The following is a 15644-nucleotide window of genomic DNA, read 5'->3' as shown; positions in this document are numbered from 1 at the left end:
ATCATAAATACTTTATTTTCCGACTTTTCGATAGTTCGAGAGATCATTTCCTCAACAACTACGTTCTCACTCTTATTTCGACACTTATAAATTATATTATATTTTATTAACGATTATGGGGGAAGGAAAGGAGAAAAGATCTGTATTGTGAATTATTTCGAAGATCCGTATGTTGTGTATAGTACAGGCTTTGACGCAGACTGCGCTCCAACAGTAAATACTTGATAACTAAGGTATCAGGTTTCTTAAAACGTCGACTTATTCGGAGCGGAATCGATTGCAACGGGATGTACGTGCGCTTTCGCTGACCGGATGCAAGTGCAGGTAAAAAGGGGAGAAAATAAAGTCGTGAGTTGCGCAAGGTCAATTACGCGGGCTTCGAGTAGTTTGACTCGACATTGTCACCCGTACGGTTGTAGTTTCCCAAACGGAATTATTCATAGCGAACTTTCGATGCGCACAGGTGCGTTTAACATCCAAGCGTCGTTTTATCTCCACCGACACACGGTGCTCTCTCGCCTTTATTAAACATGTATCGCGACTACCCTTCTCGAAATTCGTTTGTTCTTTCGGAACGTTTTCCAACACGTCCCAACGACGATCCCGCCACCTTCACGTGAGCCGCAGTTTTTTTTCCTTTGTTTTTCACCGTGCCACGGTGGCATCTTTTATTTATAACGGTTTGGGGCGGGATAACGAACGCGCTGCATTCTACTTTACAATGTAGCACGTGAGGTACTTAAAATTATTAAAAGGACGGAAGAGCGAGCAACGCGAGGAAATGTTTAAAAGTTAGAAAAGCATCTCGAGAATTTTTAATCGCAAAGTAATTAATCAATAATTAAATGGATTGCTAATCAAAGCTGATTATACCGATGCAGTATTTATAAAAGAAAGTAATTGGAAAGTAAGATGTATTTTATCTTTGAGTAACAAAGTTTCACATTATAGAAACACAAATAAAAAAAAAAAAAAAGAAAACAAAACGAGGAAAGGCTAATTTCATTCTCGATATTTAGATTCGACAAGCCGATCGACAAGCTGCGCAACGTTACTTCGACAAGGTGAATATGGTCGAGTGATATTCCTGACATTAATAAACGTCCTGTCCGAGCATCGCGCGCGTGATATAAATAAAACCCGCTGGACGTCACGTGAAAATGACGCGGCTCATATTCCATCTCTCAAAGATAGGGCATGGCGTATCGGATAAAATTGAAAAATAAAGTAGCCCGCGCTAATATTTTATGCTCTCCTTCTCTCTCTTTCTCTCAGGTACATTCTCGTACGTCACGGCGTATACATCTCTCCCGACGCGAGTAGTTTTACTTTGCCGAGCGAGAATATACTATTTCGCTGTCGCAGGTTCGTGCGATACCGGCAATCTAAGCACTCTCTTCGGATGCATCAAATGCCGCATATATAACCGTCGTATATCTTTCAATATTTAAAAAACATCGTAACATCGCTCTTACGACGACTCTCTGTGCTCGCAAAATGTCATATATAATACGACGCTTTTACCTTAGTGTCCTTATATAATATTTTTATCTTACATTTCTTTTATTTCCGCGATATATATATATATATATATCCGAGTCAACTTCCAAGCTGACGCATATTACGGTTCTTCATCCTGCAAAAAATAACTACACTATGTTTTTTTAACGAATTATCAAAATTGCAGCGCGAAATTGATTTTACGGCCGTAATACTTGCTCGCGCATTTTCGCGTTGTAATAAAAATGGTTTTTTCTCTATTTGGATTCGCGTGATTATTTTCCGGATCCTCTCGTAACCGGATTAATTCGTTGTTGCCGAGTAATGAGAAAATAGGTTGCCGGGCACCGGCACCGGCTCCGGAACTTATCGAGATTAATCCGCGTGTGGATGTTCATAGTTATATATTCGTAATTTTGCGACTGAATTATAATGAACGTTAATGGTATTGCGTGCATGAGCGTGCTCGATTACCCGCGAGCTATCGTGCGCTTTGATTTTATGACGTCGCCAATATGTAACACAATGATAATAGAGAATAATCCTTCGACGATGTGCATTCCACGACTCAGTGACTGAATAGTATCGCGTTTCGACCGATTTGATGAGAATCTATATTATCGATCATTATTGCTGAGCATATTCTAGAAAGCCAAACGCTAAAAGCCAAGCGTGTTTGTCCGGGTAGAATATGCGAATAATGGTCAGACGCGAATATATATTTCGAAAAGAGTCCGCACATCAGTGTTTACTTTCACGTAATAAATCCCGGACAGAGCACCATGTGTCATACTTAATACGTCATTTCAAAGCCTGAAAAAAATGGCCCGAAACTGCTAGGAAATTTTTTTCGAAATGATCGCGCATCGATGTTTTTCGACAAATTTATCTACATCCATCCTACGCATATTTATTTATTTATTTATTTTCGCGTTCTATTATGATGTACGGATGCGTTTATTCGCGACGCAACTATTTACGTGATTTACATCCAGTATTGGATCTCGTAAGGTGGCGTTTGACCGGCCGATAGTCCACCACGGTGCAAACGTATGTCACGTCTGACCATGACGCGACCATAACTACTGGCGGCCTCGACATGTCAAAGCTATAGCCAGGCGACAACTGCGTGACAACGGTTGATGCAAACTGACGGGGTGCATTTACGTGCGGATTATTCCGACACTCTTCACATAAACGTCCACATGATATGCAATTAAAACGCTGCGCATCAAGTATTGTGACGAATATTGGCGTTGAGAGAATTCGAGAGATACGTGAACATAAAATTCAGCGTGACGAAGATTTAGAATAGCTCGATCAATTCAACATACACGCGTTTATACGCGTAGCGTTATTTATTTTGAACCTATCAGAGACACCGTTTAGATATCAATATCAATTAATATCCGCAGTGAAGAGTTAGATTCGCCGATGTAATAGCAGTTACGATTAATCGTTGGAAAAATTAATTACTAATTTAAATAGCAAAATTGATTATTACGAGTGTTGTGTAAGGATGTCACGTCGCCGCGTTGCATTATGATTTAGCTATGGTTTGTCCGTTTATTTATTCATTCGCGTAGTTCGCGGATTATTAATTGGTCGAATATAATAAATCGCGACTGTGAAAATAATTACGCAGTTTTGCTCGCACATGCTCATGAAAATCATCTCGTTTCCTTTTAAAATTAATAGAATAGTTTATTGTTCAAACTTTGATAATAAATTTTGAACTCATTTTATTGAAACACATACACCAGCTGCATGTTTCATTAATTTTATTATATAACTTTATGTTGAATTAATAATATGTATGTACTATGTAACTAACTTATAGATGTGCAAGAGAAAAGCTTAATATTTTAGACTGATTTAAATTTATCAAAATAAAATAAAAAATGAAAAGCAGACATAATTCGTACTTTATACTTATTATCTATATTTAAATTTTATTATCCATATTTATAGTGTTTTTCACAAGATGATTTTGTTTCTAAAACACCGTTCCAGAACAAAATAATCACCTTTATTTGAATTAATTAATAATTGCACGTGTTACATACACATTTTTTTTTGTATCTCAGAATTATACGATTTTCTTTTCTCTTTCTCCTTTTCTTTAAAAAATTATAAAAAAATACCTAAAAATATTTCTAGTTTTTCTATTTTAATTTTTAGACATTCTTAATTCGTGAAAAATTACAAAAAGTTCGTGCAGTGTATTCAGCTCAACAATAATTTTGTGTGGTTGGAACAACTCTAATAATATATAGTAAATTTGGAAAATATATAAAATTGGCATATCTAACAGAGTAATATATTTGGATTATGACAATCAAGTTCGCCAGTGCGCGATTAAACGGCATTTACGCGAATTCGCGAGAAAGTATACAGTCCGATAGCGTGCAAGGTTCCGCAACACGATTGGAACGGTAACTGCTGGCACCTCTCGTTGTTGAACCCGATCACCTCGACCGCAAAGCAACAATGGTATCCATTCGCCCTTGCCAATACCAACCACGCCGAAAACATCCGCAGAGCCGGTGCAACGCGACGCGGCGCGGCGATGAGAACGCGACACTTGGACGCGTTTCCAATAATCCACCATCGTTGATTTCACGTCGCCGACGTGCGGAACACCCTCTCGAAACTTGGTGCGATTCCGCAATGCCATAACGCGTACCAAGTTTCTACACGAACGCTACGCGGATCTCTCCCACGTAAGGCCTTCTAATCATACGCGGCGAGGAACGTGATAAGAGAATTTGCACTTTAGATCGCGCGTGTGTGCAATTTGTAAAAATATGCGAAATAATATTTATAAAAAGAAAATAAGAAATAAATAATAGAAATACAAAAAGATTGTACGAAAGAAATTAATTGATATCCTAGGAAGAATTTTCTTTTCGGCTCGATATATTTCGTGATTATATCGAATATCGAATGTGCAAAAAAATTCACGGAGCCACGTGAATCGTGCAAGACTTTTCCCTTTAAATTCAGTTCGTTTCTACAATAGAACATCGTGGTTGTTTTCACACGAGGGAGGAAAATAGATACTTCCGGTCTGCGCATTGCAGATCCGAAGCACGTATTCTATCCTCGTGAGGCAATAAACATGCATATATATATATATATATATATATATATATATATATATGCATATATATATATATAGCGTTCGATAACTTAGAAACTTTACTCGATAACTTTCGGCAGTTCCGGCGAAAGCACCACAAGCACATGTTGTTTCGACCTAGCTTTGTCTTTCCGGATATCAATAACGCAAATTCACGACAACCCTTATCCTTTCTAATGTTGCCGCGGGCGCGTGGATTATCGTCGCTCGCTTAAGTTTAAAATGAATACGAAATACTGGTGCGTTCGAGAAAAGATAGTCGATTAATTCTATATTTCCTACTCTTCTCTTTTTTTTACTAAAGTATAAATAGAACATACAGCCATATTAATTAGATTCAATTTCCTAAGTTAAATACTTTTTAGAAAAACGTCATTTTTTTCGACCAATATATGTATATTCGGCCAAAGCGATCCCAACTTTGATTTTGCAAACGAGTTTTCCACAGGAGTTTTTTCTCTATAGTGTAATTCAGAGTTGTCATGATAAAAAAAATTTAGGTTCCCTGATATTTTTAATTACATCAAATATTTACAATGCACGCACAAAAGCAATCGTTCAAGTTATACTGTGTGCGTTTTCCAATTCCATCTTCCAAAAATAATAGCCCAGTTACCGCCGAGATATTTTTTAAATTTTTTATTTCAGAGAGAAATATTCGCGCGACCACTAGCTTCATCAATTTTTACACTTGGGAAAGAATAACGGACACATACGCTGTCTATGTAGTGAGCAAAAGTAATCTACGTTGCCGTATTTCAAATAATGAACATCTTATAAATGGTATTAAAAGAAAGCAAACGATGTGAGACAGTATCAATTCAATTCCGTAGCGAGAAATTCTTACAATTTTGTAATTTTTGCTTAATAAAACGAAAACATTCGTTTTCAGAAAAGAAAAAAGTTTACTCCAAAATATTTTTGTTGACCAAAATTCTTTAAAAAAAATAGAATATTTTCATTTTTTTTGTTTTCCAAAATACTATATATATAAGAAAGATATCTTCATAATGCTGTCATATAACTGTCTTATCTCAAGATAATTTTTCATAATTAACTAATCTGAAAGTTCAATATAATCAAATCTTTGTCAGACGTAGCGTTTTCACAGCGTCGGGATTATTCAACTTAAAATACTTTTCGGGGTTCTCGACGGAAAATCCGTTCATTAGAGAACTCGATTGAAGTTTCTCGTTTCTTACAGAATTCGATTTCAATGCGTTCTATCGTCGTGAAGATTCCATGTCGTTACCGTTAGTGTGAGATGAGAGGGTTTATATTTGCCGATCTAGAACGAAAAAGGTGAATTGGAAAGCTTTCAAAGCGAAAGAGATCCACCAGTGTTCTAAAAAAGCTTATCGCTTCTTCTCGATTGTTCGCAAAATAATTTATATATATTTTTACATATTTATCTTTTTTATTGCGGATATTTCATCCTCCGTATCTCAAGCCTCAAATTTAAGCGCATTAATTTTCTCATGCGCGCGAAGAATATACATATAATATATAGTACATCACCAAAGAAAGTATTTTATTAAACTCAAGCTGATCGATTAATAACATAGCTGTTAGATATACCTAAAAATCTCAAATATTTTCCGATACTCCGTTATGGTCTTTAATAAACGATAGTTAAAGTATATTATATCGTAAATAGGTTAAAAATCGCATATATTAAAAAAGCAAAGCAAAAAATATAAAAAATATAGATAATAAAAATATAATATAATATAAAAGCTAGAATTTTCAAATATAATTTTTGCCCATTCTCTCTCTCTCTCTTTACATCGTTGATGTTAAAGGTGCTGGATAAATAATGATAATACACATATAATAGCTTCCACAAATGGCTCTAAATGGACTCGCGAACATTTCGGTTATCTAACACAGAAACGATCGCTGGAATGAGATTCTTGGTGGAGAACTGTGTATTCCCGGACATAACTCGACTATCGTACGACCACATTCTCTTCCCGAGGCGGCGACACGTCGATAGTACACGGCTTTACACACCGGGTCGAGCTACGTGGATACCGTCGTTGAAACTAATTTCGTTGGATAGCACCGGAGGGTTATCGCGCTGTGTCGATGACGCCTCTTAGAAAGGGCAGTAACAGTTTTATCGCAAGATGAAAGGATGATGTTCCAGAAACTGGATGGAATGAAATATCGTTTCTCCACCGAACATTCGAGTCCTGCGACTCGGGGACGCCGTAATATCGGGATATTGCTCCATTCGTATCATCTATTTATTTAACTGTTCTTCTTCGCGATGGCAGAACGGAATTACGCGTAAGCGCCTCGTCGATCAAATCTCTTATACGTTCGTCCTCCCGTGGATCGTTTCCGTTTATAAATGGATAGGAAAATTTTCATAGTACTCGCAGATGCGTATATATATATATTACCCTCGATGGCCACCGCGTATAATTTTAGGATATTTTTTTTTTTTTTACCTAAGCTATTCGAATGGAAAAGTATCATCTTTGAGCTGCAATATTATGACCTCTTTGAAAAAATATCGACAAAATTATATTTATGAATACATAAGAGATTTTATAGAAGCTAGTTTCTACTTTGCGACTATAGGAACGATATTTTTCAGAGACAATACCAGTTCGAAAATATAAAAAAAATAATATTCGGAAAATAATTTAATTAAAGCAGAGCGCAAGTAATAACAAAAAAAAAATCTCGTTTGCGTAATGCGATGGAATCACGATGCAGAGATCTGAATTTCACATATCTTGTCATTCTAGAAAATAGATCACACTCATTTTACGAGCCTTCTATTATCCGAATGCTTTGATATCCCATAAAAGGAGGCCGTTAAGAACATCCCGCAGTGCTTAACGATAACGCGACGATAACAAGGCGTAGAGAGTGCGAATGAACACCGGAAGGAAGAGAAAGATAAGGAAGAGAAGGAGGGAGAAAAGCTAAGGCCATTGAATATGGGGCTTAATAAAAGCACGCATAAATATCGGAAGGTCTAATAATCGCGGCGCGCACCCGGCAACCAGCTGGTGGCTGATAATGAGGTCGTTATTTTACGGAACATATATATATGTGTTACACTCGCCTACCCTTTTCACCCCTAAGTCGCCGTAATAACTCCCCGCCGGCAATGGAGTGCCGTCTCTTTTCACGCCACGTTCCTCCACCGTCGGCGCTCTTAATGATATATACAGCTACTTCGCTATAATTACGTCTTCGTGGGATGCATCCGCTATCCTCGCACTCGCGCCGCCGACTCACTCGAGACGAGAGGCCTGGGATGGAGCAAAGTAATGCGGGTGTGAAAAATGGAAACACTCGAATGCAACAATTTTGGAAATTGTAGACTAAAACATATATAGGACGAGGGATGAGAGCGAAGCGTAAAGAATACATTCCAGCGAGAATATATATTACGCTGGCAAGAGAGAAAGATTTCGTCTCTCAAAGATAAATTAAATTCTGCTTTTAACATGGATAGTAATTCCCGATCTATCTCACATATTTTCAACGTTTTTCTTCAGATCTGTGAGTTTCAGATAGAGCAAGAGTTCAATTCTGGACTTTATTAAATATTTTCTGTATAATATAATCGTAAAATACTTACGCAAAAAAGGAACGTTTTTAAAATGTTATAGATTATTGTATTAATATCTAATATCATCGAGAATATTATCCAATGATGTTAACGAACTATAATACTGGATTTTGAAATATATATATATATATATTATCAGATATTCCTCCAGCGACATATCATGTTGCCTGTAATTACATATGTATATATATGTAATGCTTTCATATATATTGATATATTATTACGCAGCGGAAGACATATCTACTCCAAGTACATAAATTTGAAAGCAATAAATCAAACGTTGCAATAATTCAGCAGTAACAGTCAAGTTTCCCATACAATTTTTTCAATGAACTCTTATATATTTTTTTCACATATAAATTTCAATAAAGTTTTATTTGAAACAAAAGAATTAATAATTCGCATATATGTATAGTATATGATAAAAAGATTAATTTTACAAGTTTCCCATACAATTTTTTCAATGAACTCTTATATATTTTTTTCACATATAAATTTCAATAAAGTTTTATTTGAAAGAAAAGAGTTAATAATTCGCATATATGTATAGTATATAATAAAAAGATTAATTTTACATATACTGAAAGGAAATTGATTCACAATTTTCCAATTATTAAAATCATATCACTTTTATATGTTACAAAAATAGCATGTGTAAGAGTCGTGCAAAAAGTATTAAAGGGTGACGAATATTAATGATTAATATTAACGAGCAAAACCGGATTGCCATAAGGTACGTCTCTTGTCGCTGTATTCGACTTCCCTCTTAATGATACTTCCTTGCTTCGTGTACTAATTACGCGCTTAGAACATAATCCCGTGCTCTTTGCGCGAGAGCACGCGAATATATATCATGCTAGAAACTCTCTCGTGTTAATACTTGGACAACGGAATTCTGAAAGCCGATATAAGTACAACAATTATGAGAATCAAAATTTCCCTCTATATTTTTAGTTCATCTTGAACATAAGCACATTTTTGTATATCTGTGATAAAAAAGCAAGATAAAATAAAATAATAATCTGCTATGACATATTTTTTGTACAAGAGAGACGAATCTTTATCATATGATAAGAATTAACAGAAAAATTCATTGTAATTTCGCTAGGTAAATTTTGAGAAAGTACTTCATGCTTTCTTATATTTTCAGTCACATCTTGCGATAGGAGTAAAAAGTTGACAACTTACATTCAAGTAATTATCAGTTCGAAAGTATATGAAGAAGTGCGCGTGTATTTCTATTTTCTTCGAAAAGATATTAATTATATTTACAAATCCGATGACGTAGGTTCCTTAATCGAGAACAATGCACTTACATCTCGTCATTTAAGCAGAGACCGTCATTTAGAAGCGACCGATGTGATGTAACCCGCCACGGGCGGGCCATGTAATTAACTCCGAGCACTGAATTCCGTAACGCCCGGGACATCGATCTGGATTACAATTGTCGGCGCACTAAGCTTCATTCGCAGAGAGGCAGATTACATACGACTTGACGTATTTAGTACTGATTGGCAGCGCCGAAGTAAAGCTCGTATTTATGATTCGCGCAGCTCTCTGTTTATCTGCCATTGAAACGATCATATAAGGAGACGTCTAATCCTACTGTTCGCATCGTGCAATCTCGGCGCAAGCTACCAGTTTTACTATGATTATCCCGGAGATCTGAAATATTCTATATTCTAGTCGTGCTTAATGCGATATCAATGTCAGGCGGATATAATAAGCGGAAGTTTCCGCTGTCGTTTTTACACTCGAACTACTGTTGCGGAAATTTATTGAAATTTTTTATAATATGAATATTCTCACTCGTAATGCGCCAAAGATGAAATAATTCATGACATCGAGGCGATGTATAGCACTCCATATGCGCGCTCTTAACTTGACAATTTACGTGACGAACAGGGTCAGGCTTGCGTAACCGCGAAAACGAGAAAAAAAAGCGCAGGATTTTGCCGTGACGTGGCTGAAATGCATTTTGGCGATCACGAGGTTGCCCGCTAGGCGGATTACAATACCTTTTTCCAAAGTGGCAGTGGGACACGACAGGTTTATAGGTCCATCGATCGAGTAGGCAACCACCGCCCTGCGGCTGTAATATAGGCCGGAGATTTAGGACGTCAACCTTTACTGCGCCTACTACGCTGTGCAATACAGGGTGTGACTGAAAATATCCGGATCGAAGAGACAAGCATTTATTTTCTCAAAAAAAAATTTTTTTTCATCCGATTGATGAGCGAAGAGTTACAGCAATAAATATTCCTGTTAACTTTTTTCATGCGATAAAGATCATCTTTTTTTTTATAAGTAAAGTAGATGATCTATTTTACATAAACTTAACAATTTCATGGAATTCTGTAATTTTGCTTTTTCACTAAAAAATCTTTAATGTAATCATTCAAGATATTCTAACAATAAATTTATTTCTTGATTTTAGTAATAAAAAAGATATATCATCATGAGTTTAATTAAATCTCTTACAATTAAAGAAGCAATATATATGTGTATAATATTTTTCAATATTTTTTAATATTAATTAAGCGTGATTTTGAGAGACGATAAGTATTAAACCATACAGATTGCTAGCTCAGCTTTACTATTTTTTCTAAAAAGATAAATGTCATTTCATGTACTTATAATCATTTATAATTATCGTTTGCAATTAAGAATCTTAAGGACCCTGTCTCCAATTATTGACAAGGAATTATTATCGCGAAATTTTATAACAATTAATTCATGTCACATTTCTCGAGAACATCTGAGCTAGTGTTAGCTTACAGTGCTAGCTCGGATACGACTTCCGATTCATTAATAATGAATAAAGGAGCAAACATGCTCTGTCCCACCCTTTCTCCTGGAATGTTACGCCGCGAGAGATATTCGCGTCACGATAAGGTCAACGATGACAAGCTCTTCGAGGACTATACTCTGCCTAGCTGCTGTCACACCGTCCGTCTCCATTCGCAAGCTTTGTAAGCTGATGAAAGGAAGTCACGCACCGGCACGTGACCGGATATAGCCGACGAAGTGCATTGTTAACACACTAACTCGTGCCTGTTTCGCAGCGTCCGATCTCAAAGCGGGATGGTAACTCCCGTGTGCGTACCCCATCATGCCTTCATCCGTCCCGCGTGTAGTTCGAGTTTCATACCCGTGTGCGCGTGTGTATTCGCACATTTTCGCGTCGCGGTTATACAGCTGTGAGCTCACGTCAAAAGGCTGATCGGACGATAGAGCCAATAAATGTTTCGTAACTTCGAGCGCTATATCGCTTTCCTAACTGGCGGCATGCAATCCGGTGTGCATCGCGGTTTGTAAATAGCATTTAACTTTTCCTGCAGCTGTCTTCAGCCGCGAGCCTTTGAACAGAATTCTGCACGAATCGCGCGCGTTCTCGCCAAAGGGAAACTTTTGCGCGCGAATGCACGAGTGACATTACATAAATGTATAATGTAATGTAATGTAGCATGTGATCCAAAATTTTAATAATATCGATAAATAAAATTAACATCGCGTAAGCTATTAACAAGCTAACAAGCAAATTAAAAAAAAGAAACCTTTGAATGTATCAGCTGCAAAAATAATGTGTTTTGCAATATTTTCATTTCTCAAAAATATTTTAAATCTTGTGATTAATATATAAAATTTTCATAACTTCGTGAAATGTATGGTTCTCATTCGTGTGATAATTTCGTCGGTGCAATCATATCTAAAAAGAAAAAAATGAGCTTGGAAAATTTTTCCAACTGAATAACCGCGATTGGACATTCGCAGCCTTCGCAAACGCGCGTAAAACGTGCTCGAGAACTGCCAATTGGAGCGTTGTTCAATTTCGAAATCCATTCGCTATCTATCTATGTGTTATCAGCGAGAGTGGAAGGCGACGGTGGAATGGAACTGAACTGCTAAATTCCGGTAATCACTCTGGTAGAGTACTATAATTGGAATTGTAAGTGGAGCTAAAGGGGCAAAATTATAATACTTTCGACGAAATTATAAATACAATCCACGAACAATTTCGTGACGCGAAATTGAAAGAGTGATTTAATTCATAATCCATAAAATTAATACATTAAATATAATTTCATAACATTCCTTTATCATGTCTCGGCAATTACAAAATGATAATGCCATTGAATGCGATATCGCGTGACGACCGAAATCGACCGTGTTTAGGACAGAACATAAACACAGCCAGTCTATGGGCTGCAAGTCGTAAAGTTAATGGCGTATCCGAGTGACTTGTTCGCGTTGACATATTCGAAGATATTAAATCTGGCGCGGATAATCGTGGACACGCACATACGTCTCGCGTCTGTACGATGCAGCAGTCGCATCCGATGCACCCGGACGTTGAAACGCGCGACTCCGGGTTGCGATTAAACCACGCGAATATCTGGTATTCATTGTGATACAGCCGAAATATTTTTCAAGCCAAGTGGTGCGAAAAGACACGTGAAATACGAGTTGCGTGGCTGCGTCGTTGAATCGCGAGGTCTCGATATATCATGTCGCCGACCACTCGGTAACGCAAGCGCTGCTCCTGTATATTTTGCCCGCAATTTAATAACGCGGCCCCACGCGCGAGGTGCGACAGGTCGATATTAAGCGCGGCGTTTTGCTTCGCGGGTTTTAGGACTGCGGCGAAGTCGCTTTATCACAGACCATGAATTCATTACAGTCGCAGAGCGGAAAATGGTTATTAAACGCGCGCGGCGGGAATTGAGTAAACTGCTAAAAATATCTGACCGAGGCATCAGCGGCGTTTGTGCGAAAAATGAAAAAAAAAAACCGATAACCCGTTTCAGTAAAAATTTACTTTTGTAATAAAACAAAATATATATCCGCGTGTTAATCAATATAATTTAAAAAATACGGAAACACGTCGAATGTTGACATAATTTATCTAAAAATATTACTTTTTATTTCGTTTATATGAACACTGAACACATATCGCGTGTAATTTCGCACGAGATATTTTTTTATTCAAACGAAAAAAATTGTATCAATTTTTAAAGATTTATTTTATTTAATTAAATCAAAATACACACACACACACACACTCTGAATAATCGTCAAACTAGAAAATTTGGCAATTGATTCATCCGCTTGGGAGTTTGTTCCGAGAAAGTCTTATCGAATCGCGCGGCTCTTCTCCTCGAACGACAATCAAAGCAAGCGCGGTTTCAATCACGAAATTCTGCAGAATTTGTGGCCGAAGTCCACCGGACGTCGGATAACGAGATTGGCTGACCGTGAGCGTGTTCACAGTTTGGAACGGCGCGGACTTCAAAGCGGAACAAATCCCTTGGAAGTTTCTGCAGAACCTACTAAACCGCGGCGTAGTTATGCATGAGAGCGGGACGACTCCCAAGACATGCTTTTCACGCATACGAATAATAATAAAATAATTCGACTATCAATGTGAATCCCAAGATGACTTTGTAATTCGTCGAGAACACGCACGAAATGTGTCACTCGATTTTTATCATTGCAGATGTCTCTGATCAGTTTATATTTATATGTAGCTATTTCCATATATATATTTACGATATATCTATTTCCAATCAGTTTTCTCGTGGCATTTTGATTAAAATAAAAAAAAGAGAGAAAAAGATTAAATTGATTCGCAGATCTGAAACGCAAAGCAATTTAAACGATGATTACTATTCCTTTAATTATGCAGAAGCGAGCGATTATAAATAAAGTGAACAACTGAGGGAGAATAAAATTGAAAACCCGTACAGTCAATTTTACAAGGATTTTATTCTGTGATCACAATCAGAAATCTAAATTCGATTTTGCGACAATAGATTGATTATATGTATAATAATGCACAAAAATATTTTCGTGAAACTTGCGTTTGATTTGTACGTGTAAACGATCTTATATTCTTCATATATATAGATTTGATTTAACTTTGAAATCTCGTCCGACTTTTTATTCAGCGATCGTGCTTCACATACGATGTTTCCATTGTAACTGTAATAGAGTAAACTTGAAATATTCGCAGTTATTGAATTTCCAGATTATCGAAGTAAGAGCGTGTAATGCAAATCCCGCAAAATTTGCATACTTCTATATCTTTTAAGCCACGAGTTTATGGATGTTTGAACGCAGGGTGAAGTTAATTCCATCAAATTCAAATTGTGCTACAATTAAGTTATACTGCGATTAATCGAAAACTCTCTTCATAACGGAATTGATTTTCGAGCAAAGAACGTAAAATAAATTACTAAAATCAATCAGGCAGACCACGCAATCAATTATAAATTATTTTCATGCTTAAGATTGTTTATAAATTTATTTACCTGCTAAAAATATTCACCGGAAATATGTCTGTACAGTTTCGTGATAAATTATAGTATTAAATTGCAAGATGTTCTACATCTAAGAGATCAAAGGAAAAAAAATATAAAGTAATTGCGCAAGTAATTTAATCAAACAAACGTCAACATCAAGAGATTATACCCAAAGTTTATGTTTGGGATGTATGCTCTTTGAGCTGGTGGTTATCGATCTGTGAATACAAGGTGGATTAAGGTGTACCATAGTGGGTAATTAGTTTAGTCGGATCGTCAGCCCGCAGTTTCAAGCGGCTTGAACGCGCAGTAGCAACTAGCGCGCACATTTTGCTCGAGACACGCCCTCTCGTCGGGTCATCAATCAGTAGGTAACTAAACGCGATATAACCTCCGCTTTTGACCCACAATAGAGGCAAGTTGTCCCTTTATGTATCCGCAGCCCTGCGCTAAAACGTTACGACGACACGACGTAATCCTTCTCACGTCATCCTTCTCCTTCGCACGATAATCCTGCATCATGAACTATCAATTAACGCGAAAACTTATACATTTACGTTTAATCTCGTTATTATACATACATATATATATATATATATATATATATATATATATATGTGTGTGTGTGTGTGTGTGTGTGTATATATATATATATATACAGAGTGTCCGGTAACTAACGGACCAACGATTACAAATGTTTTGGTCAATTTGGGAACAATTTTTCCTCAGCGAAAATGTCGAAAAGGGTTATCATTTTTTACAACCTTCCAATATTTGTCATTATGTATCTTTATAACTAAGCCTCAAATTAAAATTTTATTATAGTAAACTCTACCTGAAATTAACTGAAGAATGTAATTATGTTAGACTTTTAACTCCAAAACGTTTAGTTTTCAAAAGACCCATTTTTTTCAATCGCTTATAACTCGAAAATTATTGACTTCTCAACATTTTTGCTAAGGAAAAATCGTCTCCAAATTGGCCAGAGAATCCGTCCTTAATCATTGGTCCGTTAGTTACCGGACACCCTGTATATATATAAATATATATATATATATATATATATATATATATATATATATATATATCTCGCTTCTTAATAATG

The 15644-nt window shown here is 36.6% G+C and overlaps 1 protein-coding gene across 9 annotated transcripts in view; it reads right to left on the bottom strand.

The window, feature by feature from the left end:
- dlg1 (MAGUK family member discs large 1) overlaps positions 1–15644 on the bottom strand; it is a 339004-nt gene that overhangs the window by 190275 nt on the left and 133085 nt on the right. The window lies entirely within an intron of this gene.

This window comes from Nylanderia fulva, unplaced genomic scaffold, assembly GCF_048542155.1.
Source record: "Nylanderia fulva isolate GAGA-0341 unplaced genomic scaffold, ASM4854215v1 Scaffold30, whole genome shotgun sequence".
In the NCBI taxonomy this organism is placed as follows: Eukaryota; Metazoa; Arthropoda; class Insecta; order Hymenoptera; family Formicidae; genus Nylanderia; species Nylanderia fulva.
This window is presented reverse-complemented; position numbering and strand designations above follow the sequence as displayed.